We start from the raw sequence: 17,838 nt of genomic DNA, 5'->3' as shown, positions 1-17,838 counted from the left end.
ATCTAGAACTATACCCGAAAGGGGAAATAAAAGAGGGGGTGGGCTACTTGAGCTCAGTGTGAGATCAAACCTGATAACCTGCAGAAGAGGAAACAGGGAACTAGAAGTAGTTCAGAAGTAGTACATACTTACAGATAGATGACAGTTGAGCGAATTTGCCCAACATCAAACACACACCATATGTATTTTATAGTCATATGGGTCAATTAGACACACACAGTCTCACGTACCATTCAAACACAGTAGCAATAGTAATTCTCAACAGTCACAGCAACTATCTAGTCAGACAGTTGCAGTCAAAGACTACAAAATTCTCATAGGCACAATTGCCTTCCAGTCGAACAGTCAATCGGACATTTCAGTCGAACAGTCATTCAGACAATTCAGTCGAACAGTCAATTAGGCATTTCAGTCGAACAGTCAATATGATGCATATGAATGCAATTGAGTTAAGAAAAACCCACACATCCAGCCAACACACCTCTCCGTCCCCCATCACTCCTCATAAGAGCTTTAAGCTCGTCCCGCCAAACATTCCACTCAAGACTTTGTAAGGCTTATCCAACCTTGCACTATGCAACTGATCTCATCCCGGGAAGCCCGACAACGATGGCTATCAGGACTGTCCATGACCCTCTAGGTATTGGGGCTAATAATATGCAGATAGACTGCCAGTCACGTATATTATGCAACAAAGCTAGTGTATAAGCTGTACCGTGCAATACGGTAAACCGCAGTACAAACATGTAGTATGAACTATTAGATCAGATAATAGTACGTAGCGTAGCTAACGTACATGCGGTACAGTGCAATGCGGTAAACTGTTATACCGTTAGGTTATAATAAAACTGTCAGTTCAATCAATGATAAGCAAAGGTCGACGTATATCTTGTCTGGTGTAGTAGCGAAGAGTCCATGAGATGACCAAATTGTCCATGACCCTTAGGGTATTGGGACCACCCATGACCCTTTGGGTTTTAGGGGTTAATAACCAACAGATCAGGTGCCAGTTCAATTCAGTCAATCTTCCTTCTCTTCAAAATCCCACCCAAAATAGTTTATGCATATGTATGTATGTATGTATGTATGCAATTAGATGTGCACAATCAGAATACCAGTCTCAGATTATTGATCAGAAGCAGACATTCAAATCTAATCAGTCAGTTACAGAAGCATACATGTACACACTCATAACTCGAATTCAGTATCAAGCTTATCACACAACCAATCACAAATGACACACATATCAAGCCTAGATCAGAGTCATAGATACCCTCAGTAAAGCTTAGTCGAAGGTTGGAGCACGTGGAGTTGCGATTACACTTGAATTTGACCTATAACCAAAGTTTGGCGAGATAGGGCCACATGCCTGTGTGCCTCAGTCGTGTGGAGCAATCTAGGCCGTGTGGGAGTCTAACTGCCAGTGTGAAGGGTTTTACACACCCGTGTGATAGAGGCACACGCCTGTGTGAAGCAGAGGCATGGGCGTGTAAACAAGTCATGTAACTCACTGTCCAAAATCGCTAAAATAAAGTGCAAGGAAGACACGATCGTGTGAGGATCTTACACGCTAGTGTGCTCACCAGACACGGCCGTGTGTTTCGAAACACACACCCGTGTGTGATCCCTAAATCCCCAAATCAGCCACATGATCGTGTGACTCCCAAAACTCTAAATCCCTAATTCCTAAACCTACAAGCCCGTGTGCCTAAGGGACACGGCCGTGTGAATTTCGATAAAATCCCCAAATCGACCAGACAATCGCGTGGCATCCAAAATTGACCGGAGACCTTAATTCCTAAATCCACACGGTCGTGTGCCTCAGTACACGCCCGTGTGGTCATCGGGGAGGCCAAAAAACCACCCCAAATCAGCCCCGAAACTGTCGTTTAAGCCACCTTAACAGTCCCTAACCTTTGCCCTATCAACATATATCAGAAAGTGACGATTTTCTATCACTTCCATCGACTAAAAACCCAAAACTAATGGGTTAGCATACAGTTAAGAAAAGCCAAGTAGAAAATTTGTAGAGATAGTAATCACTTAAAATAACGTAGTCATAATTCGAATCCCACACCTGTTTTGTGATCGGAAGTAACGACAGAGGAGCAGAATTCCCGAAGCCAACAACCAAAATCAAATTTTGAGTGTTATTATCAAAAGCAAAAACAAAAATTAAGAAAAAGCAGAAGAGCCAGAGAAAATAGGAAAACATTAATAAAAACAAAAGAATAGAAATTATAATAGAAAATCTTAAAACCATTAATTAATAATTAATAATTAATATAATTATTTACAAAAACAAATCAAAATAAAATAAAATGCGCACACAAAGACTCAAACCCAGAACCTTGAGATTTACTAACACTCCACTTAACCACCAGACCAGCAGGCCCATTCTGTCACTAAATTGCACGACTAAACACATATGTGCAACCACCTCACTGACCCTATGCACAAAACCCAAAACTTCTAGGCTCAAAATTCGGGGCGTTACAAACATAATGCTTGTATTTGATCTTGACACTTCAATCCTAAGAAAATACTTTAAATTTCTAAGATTCTTCATCTTGAAATTATTATGCAATATGCCTTTTAATTATTAACTAGCTTATTTTCATTGCCAGTTATCAGGAGATCATTAAACATGTTAACATAGAATAATCATATTTACTTTGAATATAACCATACAAAACTAGAGTTTCAGTCAACTTCAAATTTTATTGTTTTGAAGCTTGTTTCAATCCATATGGAGATTTAAGCAATCTACAAACCTTATGTTCCCCCTAGTTGTTAAATCCTTGTAGAAAAATCATGAACACTTTTTCTTTCAAGTCACATTGTAAAAAGACATTAAAGACATCTTGTTGATAAAAAGGCCAATTGAAAAGAGCAGCAAGAGCAAAGACAGTGCGAATAGTGACCTATTTTGCTACAAGAGAAAATGTGTCCTAAAAGTCAATGCCTTCTTTTTTATTGTATCAATTGGTTGTTGGATCTAGTGCCTTAAGTAGTATTTTCGTCTATGTACACTTGTAATTTTTTTAGTCTTTGTATAATTGTCATTATATGGTTTTTGCACACAAAGGAAAATAGAAGCAAATGTTGTTCACTGTTGTCTAATGTTTAAACTAATACCAAGCAGTATTACGTGACTGAGTTGTAATACGAAAAGATAACTTATATTAGCAGACGAATCTAAACATGTCCTTAGTATAATTGGAATAAGTAAACCGATTGAAAGACTAATATGTCGTCTATCAAGTCTAATTGGGGAGATACTTTGTCTTGGGCATCAGAGCGGATGACTCCCAGAAGATTGAGACATAGACGTAACTAAGTGGACTGACAGTACATCGAATAAAACCCAAACAGAATAGATCTTGAATCTGTTTATGGATTTATTCAGTTGTGATGTTCATAGTGTGACATACATAAATCTTGAGTGGATGATGGACTATGTATACGTGACTCTTATAATTTAATGTAAGTAAAAGCCTAAGTTCAGATAGATAAGAAACTAAAAGTTGGTGCGTTGGGTATACGACTTCTATAGTATGTAGCATCATTCACATTAGTGGAATTCATAGCCCAAGACATGGGTAAATGATATCCTCTCATTGGCATTAAATGGTTGATGAAAAGTAAATGTGACCACTGGTCGTTCGTCTTTGTGATAAATGACATGATTACTATTTAATAGTAGTTAACTTTTCATGAAGGAAGATGTAATGGTTACTATAAGATCAAATAAGATCATATTAGGAGAACGAATATTATTACAAAGAGATTAAAGATATCCTATGATGGTAACACACTTATGACAAGGTCATTGGACTAGTACTAATTGAGTTGCTTTCGTAATAGTATGCCATTGGGGAGAACTCAATCATGATACTATAGTGGAATGACTTCGTAACTAAATTAATTTACAATTAATAGGCGAAAATCCTAAACTTAATTATAAATCATTCGAGCCTCAATTGCAAATGTCCAATCGATCTCTCTGTTAGCTCATTGAAACCATAAATAAATTTCAAATTGAATCAAATGAAAATAAATGAATAGAAATGGTAAAAATGGAGAAATGAGAAATATTTAGAAATGATTATGATTTTCTCCAAAATGAAAATAAAAATGGAGAAATGGAATCATTTGGAAATGAATGTGGTTTTTTTCTAAAATGAAAATGAAAATGACTTGAAAATGAATTTATATTTTCGAATTAAATGAAGTTCGAAAATGGAAATAAATAATTTGGTCATAGTGAACCGTTGAATTTGAAAATATTAAATATAGTTTCTCATGAATTCTTTTAAGATAAAGTCGTAATGATATGGAATTAAAATTGGGTTGAGAAGAATATTTAATTGGAAATATATTAATATGTTTATTTTGAAAAATAGAAAAAAAAACATTGGGTTAGATCAAATTATAAAGTATTGAGTTAAATGCCCAGGAATTACTTGTAATTAGACCTGATATGGGAGAGGCCCAAAAGTTCCTCTTATTAATGAGGGGGACGGCAAACCCTAGTATTATTAACTAGGGTTGTCGCCCTTATACTTCTAGATAGACTAGGAGTTCGTTTTTCTAGTTGAAATAAACTTCTACAATTTAATAAAGGTTTTACCTCTTCTCTTTATAAATAGATGTCATCGGTAGAACTATTTACACAGCTTTAACATATTGTTATTTTGCTCGAAAATAGATAGAATTTATTCTTAACTATTAAATCTATTTTCTAGAATAACAATTTCTGTTGATTTCTATTTGAGAAGAGATTTTTTGTTTTCATATTTAAACAAAGAGGTCATATGATTGCCAAAACACAATTTCTGTATCAAGGATTTCCAAAACACAATTTCTGTCGATTTCTATTAAGGTTCATATGATTGCCAAAGGTCAGTCAATCATATTTAAACAAATAGGTCATATGATTGCCAAAACACAATTTTTGTCGATTTCTATTAAGGTTCTTAATAGGTATACCAGGTCATATGAGTTAAACCATCCACTGTAGTGAGAAAAAAAATGATGGCCGCTATGATTAGAGATGTGATAAGAGACCCATAAGTCAATATGAATTAAAGCAAAGACACTGAGTTTAAGTGTGACTGTAAGGAAAATGTAACTTAGTTTGTTTAGCCAATGGACAAATAGAACAGGAAGATAAATCATGAAGATCATGTAAACTAAATTTTAATTGAGTTTTTTTTTCATTGTGGATATAGAAGTGTGGCCAAGTCTAACATGCCATACATAAGGACCATTATCTAAAGTTAGAAAGGAAGGAACAATAGACAATAGAACAGTGACGGATGTGACAGAAGGTGAAATGGTACTTGTAGGTATGTTGGGAGGTTGAAAGAAGTATATGCCACCATATTCTTTACCAATCCCCAAAATCCTTCCATTGCAAAGGTCTTGTAAAAGGCAAAACGAGGGATAAAAGGAGACAAAATAGTTGAGATCTTTTGTGAGTTCAGAAATGGAAATCAAATTATAATTGAAATCTGGTATGTATAAAACATTGATTAACGTATGATGGGAGGAAAAGATATGAGTGCCAATATGAGTGAAAGGAGTTAATTTTCCATTAGGCAACTCAATACAAGAATTGTTAGAAGTAAAAACAATAGAAGAATGCAAGTATTGAAAATTAAAGGTCATATGATTGATGGACCTTTGTGTCAAAGATCCAACAAAATGAAGTTGATGCAGAGGAGGAATGCATGCCTATAATGTGGGTAGTAGCAATAACAGAAGAGCCCTTCTGTAAAAAGAGTAAGAAGTTGCTGATATTGCTCTAAGGTCAAAGTAGTGGTAAATGAGACTTGACAAAATAAGCGATGTCAAATTCACGTGGATCTTCTAAGGAGATAACATGACTAGCAACAAGTTTCTTCATAATAAACTTCAAATTAAAGAGAAAATTGCGCCTGGAAGGGCCAGTAGGAGTAGCCGCGAAATAAAAAGTAGTAGGTGCAGAGGTAGATGGCAGGGTGGAAGAGAGCTTGTGTTGAGATTCTTCCTGTACAAGTATAGAGTAAACTTTATTGATCAAAGGTAGAGGTTACATAAACGACAATTGACTACGTACAACATAATAAGAGTTATTGAGACTCATTAAAAATTGAAATAAGTAGTGTTGAGGAAGGTGTCCAGAAGTGTGTCAAACATTACCACAGTCACATGGTGTGGAGGGGACTGAAACATCATATTCATCTTAAAGATGTCAGGGTTGTGTGAAATTAATGAAGATGGAAGAGATACCTTGAGTGCGAAAAGAAATGGTTTGATATAGATTCAAAAATTCTACAACCATCAATATTGTTATACCGTTCTTGAAAATCTTGCCAAACAAGGGAAGCACTTGAAGCAAAAACAACACTAGCAAAAAGTTCTTTCCAGACAGTGTTTAAGATCCAAAAGAGGACAATCGCATTGCAACGTTCTCATTGTGGGTGAAGAGTTGTTGGAAGATCAACTTTCAAGTAAGTTCCATCAACAAAGCCAAGTTTATTTTTGGTGAGGAGAGCAATACGCGTGGATCAACTCCAAACATTATAATTTTCGAAGCCAAAAAGTTTATGAGAGACAAGTAAAGCTTTAGGGGTATTGGAGGGACGGAGATAATGAGGATGATGAAAATTAATGACAAGGGATAGTTGAGGGATTGCCATTGAAGAAAATCAAAAAGAAGAAATAAGGGGAAACAAAAGATGAAAAGCACAGGTAAGGCCCCAAATCATGGCAACTGATACCAAGTTAAGAGAAAGGGACGAAAATTATTTGAATCATTCATCTATTGATTGATATATTTTTATAAATCTAGTCCTCTACGTTTTAGATTTCAAAATTTAAGTCCAACTATTAACATTGTTAAATTTATTGGTGTATCATTTTGAAATAAAAATAAATTCACTTGGTAGCCATGTAACTAAAAAATAACTTAATGAACTTGAATTTAATGACACAATTTTAAGATTGTTAATAGTTGGATCTGAATTTTGAAATGTAAAAAGTAAAAGGATTAAATTTCTAGAAATAAAAGTACATGGACTAAATTTTAAATTTGTAAAGAGTACAAAGACTTATAGCATATATTAACCTCCTTGTAACTTAGCCATTGATACTTGCATTGTTTAATTCAAGTGAAAATATCTAGCAAGTACATTTATTATAAGAACCGGATTAAATTAGTCTACTTATTATTAAACGAATCAATTTAATCTTTGTACTATTAAAAGAATCAAATAAGGTTAAATGAACAGAGTTAACATTTATTGTTTAAAAAAGGTCATTTATATCTAACATAGTTAATATTTTGAAAATTTTATAGTTTTACAAGTGAAATCTTTTATTTGAAATTGAAGCGACAAATAAATAATAATAATAATAATATTTTTTTCCCATTTTTAAAACAAAAATGTTAATTTTGTTATAGTTTGATTGTAGTTATTTCTTTTTAATAGTATAGGAATAAAATTGATATGGATTAATTTGATCTAATCCACATAATAAAGGGCTTAATAAACACATTTACCGCTTAATTAATTATTAATATCATATCTAGAATAGGTTGATTTTATAAGTTAACTCAACACTAATTCTATTGTGAAATTATTAAAATATTCTTATTTTAATTTAAAAGGTCATTGATATTATTATAAGGTATTTTGTTTTTAATACTTTTATATAATATTTCAAATAAAACACAATATTAATAAATTAAAATAGAAGTCTCTTCTCACTCCATCAATAATAAATTTTAATATAAATTATTTTCCTTCAAATAATGTATAATAAGCTTAACGCATCAATAAAGAAATGAATGAGTTTAATCTTAATTAATTTAGTAGAGATAAAATGAAGTTCGCATCATTTCAAGCTTTTCAATCCTTTTCCCCCAAAAGGAAAATCTTGAACTCTTCCAGAAGTATGCCCGTAATTGGGGGAGATGTCCATGGAAATTATTATATAGCCTGTACTTTTCAAAGATGTACTCACCAAATTCATGGATGAATATTATCGAAGTTGGATTAAATCGTAGATTTTGATATGATGGAAGGTTACTTTTCCATGGTTTGATAAAATTGGGATGTTTAAAAAAATATTAAGACAAAGTTAACCTTATTTTATATTGGTGCAGGGTATTAGTCTAAAAAGGAAAAAATTATTGTCTATTTGATTTTCTCTATTATTTCAATGGAATCTTCATAAATATTATATATACATTTCTTTTTAATTTTTCCAAAATAAGTTTTACATATACATACTTTTATATGTGCATTATTATATTTACAAAATATAAGTAGGACAAATTTAAAATAATTTTACTTTCAATTAATATAATAAATTAAAAATTCTAAAATATCAATTAAAATTTATTATTAAATATTTAATCCAAATATTTATTAATAAATAAAATCTAAATATATGAATATTATTATTATTTATTTAATAAGGGTGAAATCATAAATTATCATTATTTTCTTAAAAAGTATTTAGGGAACCAAAATGATAATACAATTTTTCTAAAATTTTAATCAATACTTTACAATGTATATCAAACATTGTAAAGTAATTTCCTAATAATCACATTTCAAACAACCAAATTTCATTAAAATTATAATATGAAAAGCTACCTTATAATTATTACATACCTATTGGTCTCAAACAATTAAAATTTATAGAAAAAAAGAAATATGCACATCTATTTAAAATCAATATTGGCATATTTCAATAATGTTTTCTATTATGTACGCATTTAAGTACTATCAAACTATATAAGAAAACTACTATTAAAGAAAATTTTATTTATTTGTCCTTTTGGTTAGATTTTCTAACTTATTTTCAACAATTTGCTCAAAGAATATTGTTGATTGAGTTGGAAAAAAATCAATAAAAATTTACGTGGTCTTCGTATGGTAGTTTAGAAATATTCTAATTATTTAAAAATAAATAAAATAATTTAATTATTATATTATTTAAGAGTGAATAAATAAAGAATTTTAAATATTTATATTAATAAATTATAGGATGTGAAGTAATTTAATCACTCTCAAAATAAATGAGATAATTTAATCCTTACTCAACATGTGAATATATAGTAAAAAAATACAATTAATGACACCATCAACATGAGCAAATTCAGAATTGGTTGAATTTTAAACATTTTAAAAATTAAAATATAGAAAAAATATTAAAAATATAAGACATTAAAAATAGAAAAAATATAAAATTTCTAAAAATAAAAAATCACTAAAATAAAGAAAATCATAATATGCAAAGAATCCTATAAATATTAAATACTAAAAAAATTATAAACTTATTTTTTCCAAAATTTTGGAAAAAAATTACAAAATATTCTATAATAAATTATTTTTAAAAATATTTTAAATAAAACCCATATCAAATTTGAATTTTATAAATTCAATTAACCATCAAAAACTGTTATTTTAGAAACAATATTTTAAACCAAGTATCAATTGAAAATTATTTCAGACTAATTTTAAAAAAAATTGTTTGAAAAATAATTATTTTGGAAGGATTTATTTTATATTTATTTAATTATTAAAATTATTTTAAATTTTAAATATTAGACTTAAGGAATGTAAATAGTTAATATGGTATTCAATTATCTTTAGTTATTCACTTTTGAATGGTGTAATGATTAAATTGGTGTTAAATATAAAATTGGTACTCAAATTTATTCATTATTTCTAGATTGGTACTTACTGTTTTTTTTTTTGTTCCAGATTGGTACTCAAACTTTTTTTCTGTCCACTATATTAACACCCAACCCTAACGTAGTTACTTTTTTGCTAACATGGTAACATTGACCATTCATGCGTCAACACGTGTCATCCTCTTTGACTGCAAACTAGACCCCCTTTAATTATTTTCCCTTTCATTTTCCTTTAAAAATTATTCCTTTAAACACGTGGCACCGTACGAGTGGTCAGCGCTACCACATCAACAAAAAAATAATAACATTAGGCTCAGGTACCAATATAGTTGACAAAAAAAAGTTCGAGTACCAATCAGTGACAAAAAAAACCATAAATACCAAAATGGAAGAAGTGGACAAATTCGGGTACTAATTTTATATTTAACCCATTAAATTACTATTATTTATTTTGAAATGAATTAAATTGATCTTTAACTCTATAGTTTATTAACCAAAATAGTTAACATCATTTTCAATTATCTCTATTTGCTTATTTTGAAGATTAAATTAATAACTTATTTTGAGGGACTAAATTGCTTTTAAGTACAAAAACTTCCTAGTTATTTATTCCAAAAATTGAAATATTAAGATCGGGATAGTAAAAAATGTCAAAGTAAACCATCCCAAATGGTAGGAGGAAAGAATTATAAAAGTAACTGTAACACCCCATACCCGGCCCAGTCGCCGAACTTGAGTATCAAGATGCCACATCAAACACTGCAACTTACACATACGCACATAACATTCAAACAAGGTCAACTTTTAATAACTTAATTAATTACAGAGGTGTTCATGGCTTAACAATCATTAATTGACATTAGAAACAATATAAAAACATGCTTAGAGATCCTTTAGCAAATTTCCAAAGAAAATAATGTAGGTATCGATACACAACAGAGGGTATCGATATTTAGTAAAATAGGTATCGATACTAATAAGAAAATTGATACTATTCCTGTAATACTTCAAACCCGACCCAGACGCTATGGTCGAATTTGGTGATGTCACATAGAATGAGTTTGAAAACGAAGTTGTCTCGTAGCATCATTTCGGTTACCTAACTCAAATACTCTATCTCCATTTTAGAAAACACTATTTAATTGGCTTATTTGTCAAAAATCTTATTTACAGTGAAAGTTTAACAATCGTAACGTTTTGTTTTAAAATCGAATTTGTATTTTTAGGAAAAACTTTGATTAAGTAAAAATCATTAGCCTTATAAAACATTTTATCAAACATGCCACATTTAAAGCAAATAAATCCAAAATCCAAGTTAAAAACCAATAAGTTTAGAGAGTCTCCAAAAAATTACAACTCTTAGATCAGTCTAAAATTTAGAATAAACCAAATGAACTAAGTTTTAACAGTTTTACATTAAAGTGGTCGCCTCTGAGTCTCCTCTGCACCGATCTGCCTAAATCTGTGGATTACCTAAATGGAAACAGACAAACAGATGTGAGTTTACGTAAACTCAGTGTGTAACCTAGCAGAATTAAGCATGCAAGCATACAATCATCATACACATAACTAGAAACAGATATAGATACAATGTCCTTTTTAGATGCAGTAACAAAATCAGATACAGATACAGATATGCAAAATCCTACCTCCATCCTCTACACATCGTCTCCGACTATCCCATCACGCCATGTGAGGTTAAAAACACCCATCCATCCCTACACACTACGTCGTGTCATTAGGACACATATCAAATAGTATATGTAGTCAAACTACCAAAATATAAGCGTTTAACGCCGGTCAGAATACTTTCTACTCATATACAAGTCCTACCCCAAAACAGAAACAGAGCATACATACAAAATTAATGGATAAAATATGCTTAACATGCTTATATAAATAGATAGCAGATATACATGGCATAGTCATGCTCAGAACAGTACTTCAGTCTAACAGAACACATAGTTTTAGGGTTTAGTAAGCCTTTATCGTCCCTATGATAGGTCCACAGTCGATTAGAATGACTCGTGCGACCCTATGAAAAATTTCAGTATAATAGGCTCACATGCTTGTTTGGCTTGCCCGTCTAGCCCACACGCCCAGATTGGCCTTGCCAGTGTGGTCCACACGGCCTGGCTCAATAGTCTACGCGCCCGTGTGAAATACCCGTGCGGCCCACACACCTAACTTAGCCTAGCTCGTGTGGCCCACACGACCACACTCGAGCCACTACACGACCATGTCTTATGCACGGCCATGCTTTCGTCAATCACACGACTGTGTTTTCACACACGACCTACCAAACGGGTGACCACACACCCGTGTGGCGTTGACAGTGGCTATTTTTAGCTTTTTCCGAAACTTAGTTTTTCGCGTTTTGGGTACACACCTGTTTCGATTTTGCTTCACTTGCTATCCCGAAACCACTAGCACCTAATAAAATCGATTACAACACTAAGTCAACATCAAAACGTTTATAGCACTAAAACCCCCAAATGACATACTCGAGAAACTACTTCGAACGAAGGTTCAGTCACTTACCAGAGTGGATATGAAAGCCTAAACACCTTACCCGCTAGAAAACACGTTTTGAATCCATCGAGCAATACCTAAACATGAAATCAACACATTACTAAACCCGAAATTGCTTCCCAATACTCCAAACTTTCAAGAGGACTTACCTACCACACCCAAACGCGATAATTTGCAAAAACGGAGAAGTGAACATGAATCAAAAAAGGTCAAAAATCAAAGGAAACTTAGAAAAGGGAAAAATTAGAGAAGAAACGTCAAAGATGAGTAGAATTTCGGTAGGAGAGGGAAAATTAAAAAAGAAATAAAACTCAAATAAAAATGAAATATGATAACCCAAATCCCTCATATCTCTCCCACTAACCCCACTACAAACAACTACTTCAGAAGTTTGGCTCTACCGAAACTCTATCGCATAACCGAGCAAAAATATAACATCCATACTCGCGCAGGGATTTTAACACAAGACTTCCAATATATTATCTCTTTACCACTCCAACCAGCAAGCTCATTCTGATATGGAATTACAGATAATTTAATGTAAGCCCACTGAATAATGGTAGGGCTTAATTCCAAAAATAACAAAAATTACTAAAGGTAAGGCTTGAACTTGGAACCTCTCACACACACCCAGAATAAATAACCACTGAAGCAGATACACAGTTGTTAAATATTCCTAGAGACAAATACAAAAAGTCAGGGCGTTTTAATTTCAGCATTATGTTTTTCCAACATAATTTCGAACCAAAAACTTTTTATCAATACATAAAAAATGAATCGGTATTTTTACCCTGAGTATCGATACTCGTGAAAGGTGTTGATACCAAATTAAGCTATTATTTTCTTGCTCATACATTTTAACATCGAGGTATCAATATTTAAGACCGAATATCGAAACCTTTGTACAAATCAACAAGAACACAACAAACAGAGGACACACTCATACTCAACAAATATTCCTTTCAACATGCATCATTGACACATTACCAATCATCAAACATTCATAAATATAGTTCCAAACAATACCAAAAGTCCAAAGTCCTAAATCATAATATGTAACATTCCGAAATAGGGCCTAAACGGAACAGTGGTTGCGAAACCACAAATTCAGGGTAAAAAAAAATATTTTATTATTATTTTGAGGTTCATGGTATGATTACATGATTGTGTGAAAATTTCGTGATAAAATTCTATGCATAAAGTGCTTAAATTGAGGTTAGGGACTAAATCGAATAATTTGCAAAACTTGCATTCTAGAAGTTTTTAGTATGAAATTATTTTGGAATATTAATTAGGAGATCTTAAATGGTAATTTGACCAATTTTAAGTTCATGGACAAAATTAGGACATGGAAGGAATTTTGAAAGTTTAGTAAGAAGGGGTATTTTGGTCATTTGGTTATTAACATTAATAAAAGGTGAAAAGATGATAAAATTGTATCATCTTCTTCAAGTTACCAGCAGAACCTTACCTCTCTCCATAGCTGGGGTTTCTTCAACTTTCAAGCTTCATAATCAAGAAGAGCGAAATTCGAGAGTAGATCGGGAAAAGAAAAGTAAAGGACTAAATTGTAAAGTTTAGTCACATTTTGTATCGAGGTAAGTTTACAGTAAATAAATGCAATATTATTTTATTTTACATTATTATTGTCAATTTCAGCATTTATATATTTATGTTATGAAAATATTTAAAGTCGAATTTAAGGTGAAGTGACAGAGGAAAAGTGTTAGAAAGCCGGTTGAACCCTAGGAATGTTAGGATATTAGGGTTGTGAGATGAACGAAATGAGCCATGTAAGTCCATATTAGAAATATGGCTTTGGAGACAGATTGAGCCATGTAAGTCCATATTATATATGGCATTGGAGACAGGAATAATTCATGTAAGTCCATGTCAAAGACATGGCATTGGCGAGATATTGATAGACAGGAACGACCCTAGTATCCTTAGTATTCCGAGTGGTTCAACGGGTCAGGATACGAGTTAAATTACAGTGAATTAACAGCAAAGGAAAAGTAGATTATACTTATGAAAAAGGAAAGGTCAGTTAAGAAAGAAGGTAAGGGAATAAAGAAGAAGATAGAAATTGAGAAGTAAAGAAATTTATGATGTTAGATGATATTATGCATAATTATCCATTATGTTGAATGTTGTGATTTATTTGCTTGTAAGCTTACTAAGCCTAGTGCTTAATCTCTTTATTTTCTTCTTCTTATAGTACTTATCTAGCCACTCGGGGATCGAAGGAAACGTCGGAGGCCGATCACACTATCAAAGAAATAACTCAGTATAATTAGACGTTTTGTTTTGTGTATGGCATGTATAGAAACTTAGCCACTTTTGGTATAATATGAACAATGAATGATGTGTAAATACTTGCTAGTGATTAGCTAATAAAAATGGCCGATGATATGCATGTTTATTAATATGTATGATTGAATGGTGATTATCACATGAAAATTATGAAAAATGTGAAAGTAACCTAAAAACAGATTCAAGTAACAGCAATAATGTAACTTTGAAAAATCACTAAAATTGTATTAACATAGTTTGAAGATGAATAATATATGAAATTAAAGATTATTATGTCTATTTTCTTATGGAATAAGAAAAATAGGTAAAGGTATTATATTTCATGATATATCTGAGTTTTAGTGAAACAGGGTCAGAGCGATTTTTGGAACCCCTGTTTCAACTTTGAAAATTCACCATAAATTTTATAAAACTAATTAGAAGGTATACTTTATATGGTTATAATCCTTGTTGAGTCTAGTTTTAAGAGAAACAAACGGATTAGTGATATGAATTTTTTACAGGAAGAAACATGGTTCGTAGTAACAAGAGGTTAGTGCAGTCGAGTTTTGAAACAGGGGAAACTTTAACTAATAAACTGTTCTAATTGGCCAAGTCAAAAATCTATGAAAAAAATTAATAGATAGATATATGAGTCTAGTTTCAGGAAAAATTTACGGATCTTAATTTCGAGTTTCGGAACTCAAGATATGAATTTTTAGGCGACTACGATGCAGAATGGCAGCACATTCCGAAATGCTTAAATAAACAATTTAAACCTATGTAAGGGATAGAATAAGTTTAGTAATGCCTCGTGCTCGATTCTCGCAATGATCTCGGTAAGGAGTGTTACATTTATTGGTATCGAGCAGGTTTAGTCGGTTCTCGGAATAGTTAGTGTGAGAAAAAGTCTAGCTATACATGCCATACTTGTATTTTGATAGTGTGACGACTCCTGACGATTTTTTTTAAATATTTTGTTTTATAGTAATGGATCCCGGGCGAGCCGGTGATGATGATGTAGAAAGTAATGCGCCTGCTTCTATAGAATGGGCAGCGCCATCTGAGAATAGGCCAGTAATAGTTGATCAGGGAGGAGTGACTCGAGAAGCTCTCTTCCGAGCTTTGAATGATTTGTTTGCCGAGTTCGTTCATACAAATCCGGCAGTTAGACCTCCACCCCCTCATGATTCTCTGGCTACCCATGTAGCTCAAGCTTCCCCAGTCACAGGTACAGTGGTAAGAGAAAAGCCACCAGTTGATAGAATCAGAAACAAGGCGAGAAGAGTTCCGAGCAACAAAAGATGATGATGCGAAAAGAGCGAATTTTGGTTAGAAAATACTATCGAGTCTTTGACGAATTATCTTGTACACCGAGGAATGTATGAAATGTGTAGTATCACTTCTTAGAGACTCAAACCTACTACTGGTGGAAGACACTTGTATCGGTTGTACCGAAAGAGAGGGTCACTTGGGATTTCTTTCAGAAGAATTTCGTAAAAAGTACATCATCAGAGGTTTATTGACCGAAGAGAAAGGAATTCTGGAATCGAAACAAGGCAATATGATGGTGACCGATTATGAGCGTGAATTTGTCGCTCGATAAATATGCTCAAGAATGTGTGTCCACAGAGGCTATCCTATGTAAAAGGTTTGAGGATGGGTTAAATGATGATATCCGATTGTCGGTGGGTGTCCTAGAAATAAAAGAGTTCGTTATTTTAGTTGAGAGAGCACTGTAAGGCGAGGAGCTATTAAAAGAAAAGGCAAAGTTGAGACAGAGACACAAGATACAAAGAAGAGACAGATGAGCGAGATCATTTGGGCTACATCCAAGAGGCCCAGAGAGTTTTCTACAGATCTAGCTTTTGGCAGGCAATCTAGTCGAATAGAGGTAGCAGATTTAAGGATCCGAAGGCTCGGACCACCTCGACTACGAGTGTAGGTAATGTCGATGAGGGTAGATCGTGGTGTCCACGGTGTGGTAGACTTCATTATGGTCCTTGTCGGGGTGAAAATGTTTGCTATAAATGTGGTGCTCCGGATCATTTTGTACGAGAATGTCCGAAGTGGCTAGCCGAGAGGTAACACAGAGTGCTAGATCCGGAAATGCTCCTACTAGAGGCGATCACCGAGGCAACCGGGAGTAGGAGCAAGTAATGAGGTACCTCTAGAGATTCGGTGTGAGACTAGATGTTAGAGCCCTGCAAGGACTTATGCTATTCGTGCACGCGAAGAGGCATCCTCCCGATGTGATTACGGGTACATTTCTCTACATGATATTAATGTCATTGCTCGATTGATCCGGGTTCAACTCATTCTTATGTTTGTATGAAATTGATGCCTAGTATAAGTATGCCTATAGAATCTCTGAATTTGTGATTAAAGTATCGAATCCATTAGGCAAGCATGTATTAGTAGATAAGGTATGTAGAAATTGTCCTTTAATGATTAGAGGCTCTTGTTTTCCTACCGATCTCATGCTATTGCCATTTGATGGGTTTGATGTGATTCTTGGTATGGATTGGTTGACTACACATGATATGATAGTGAATTGTGGAAAGAAATTCATTGAGTTGAAGTGTGAAAATGGTGAAATTCTTGGGTTAATTCGGAAGAGTCGATAGTTCATTTCTTATAATTTCGTTATGTCCGCCGTAAATACTTGAGAAAAGGGTATGAAGCTTATCTTACTTTTGTGTTGAACACTAAAGATCCGAATTGAAAATTGAATCGATTGCTGTGGTATGTGAGTTTCCGATGTGTTTAGGAAGAACTACCGGTTTGCCTCTGTTAGAGAAGTTGAGTTTGGTATTGAGTTGATTCCGGTACCACGCCCATTTCTATTGCTCCTTATAGAATGGCTCTATTGGAATTGAAAGAATTGAAAGCTCGATTGCGTGAATTAACAGATAAAGGCTTTGTAAGACCCAGAGTTCACCATGGGTGCACAGTGCTATTTGTGAAAAAAAAGACGGATCGATGAGATTGTGCATAGATTATCGGCAACTTAACAAGGTAACAGAAAGAACAAGTATCCATTGCCTAGAATTGATGATTTGTTTGATCAATTGAAGGAGCTACTGTGTTTTCCAAGATAGATTTGAGATCCGGATACTATCGATTATGAGTTAAAGAGTCGATGTCCCAAGATCGCTTTCCGGACTAGGTATGGTCATTATGAGTTCCTTGTGATGCCATTTGGCTTGACTAATGCTCCTGCCATTTTATGGACTTAATGAACCGAATTTTTAGACCATACTTAGATAAGTTTGTAGTTGTGTTCATTGATGATATTTTGATTTATTCTCATGATGAGA

Source organism: Gossypium arboreum, chromosome 8 (assembly GCF_025698485.1).
Source record: "Gossypium arboreum isolate Shixiya-1 chromosome 8, ASM2569848v2, whole genome shotgun sequence".
Lineage (NCBI taxonomy): Eukaryota > Viridiplantae > Streptophyta > Magnoliopsida > Malvales > Malvaceae > Gossypium > Gossypium arboreum.
The sequence above is the reverse complement of the archived record's forward strand: the minus strand, read 5'-3'. Positions refer to the sequence as shown.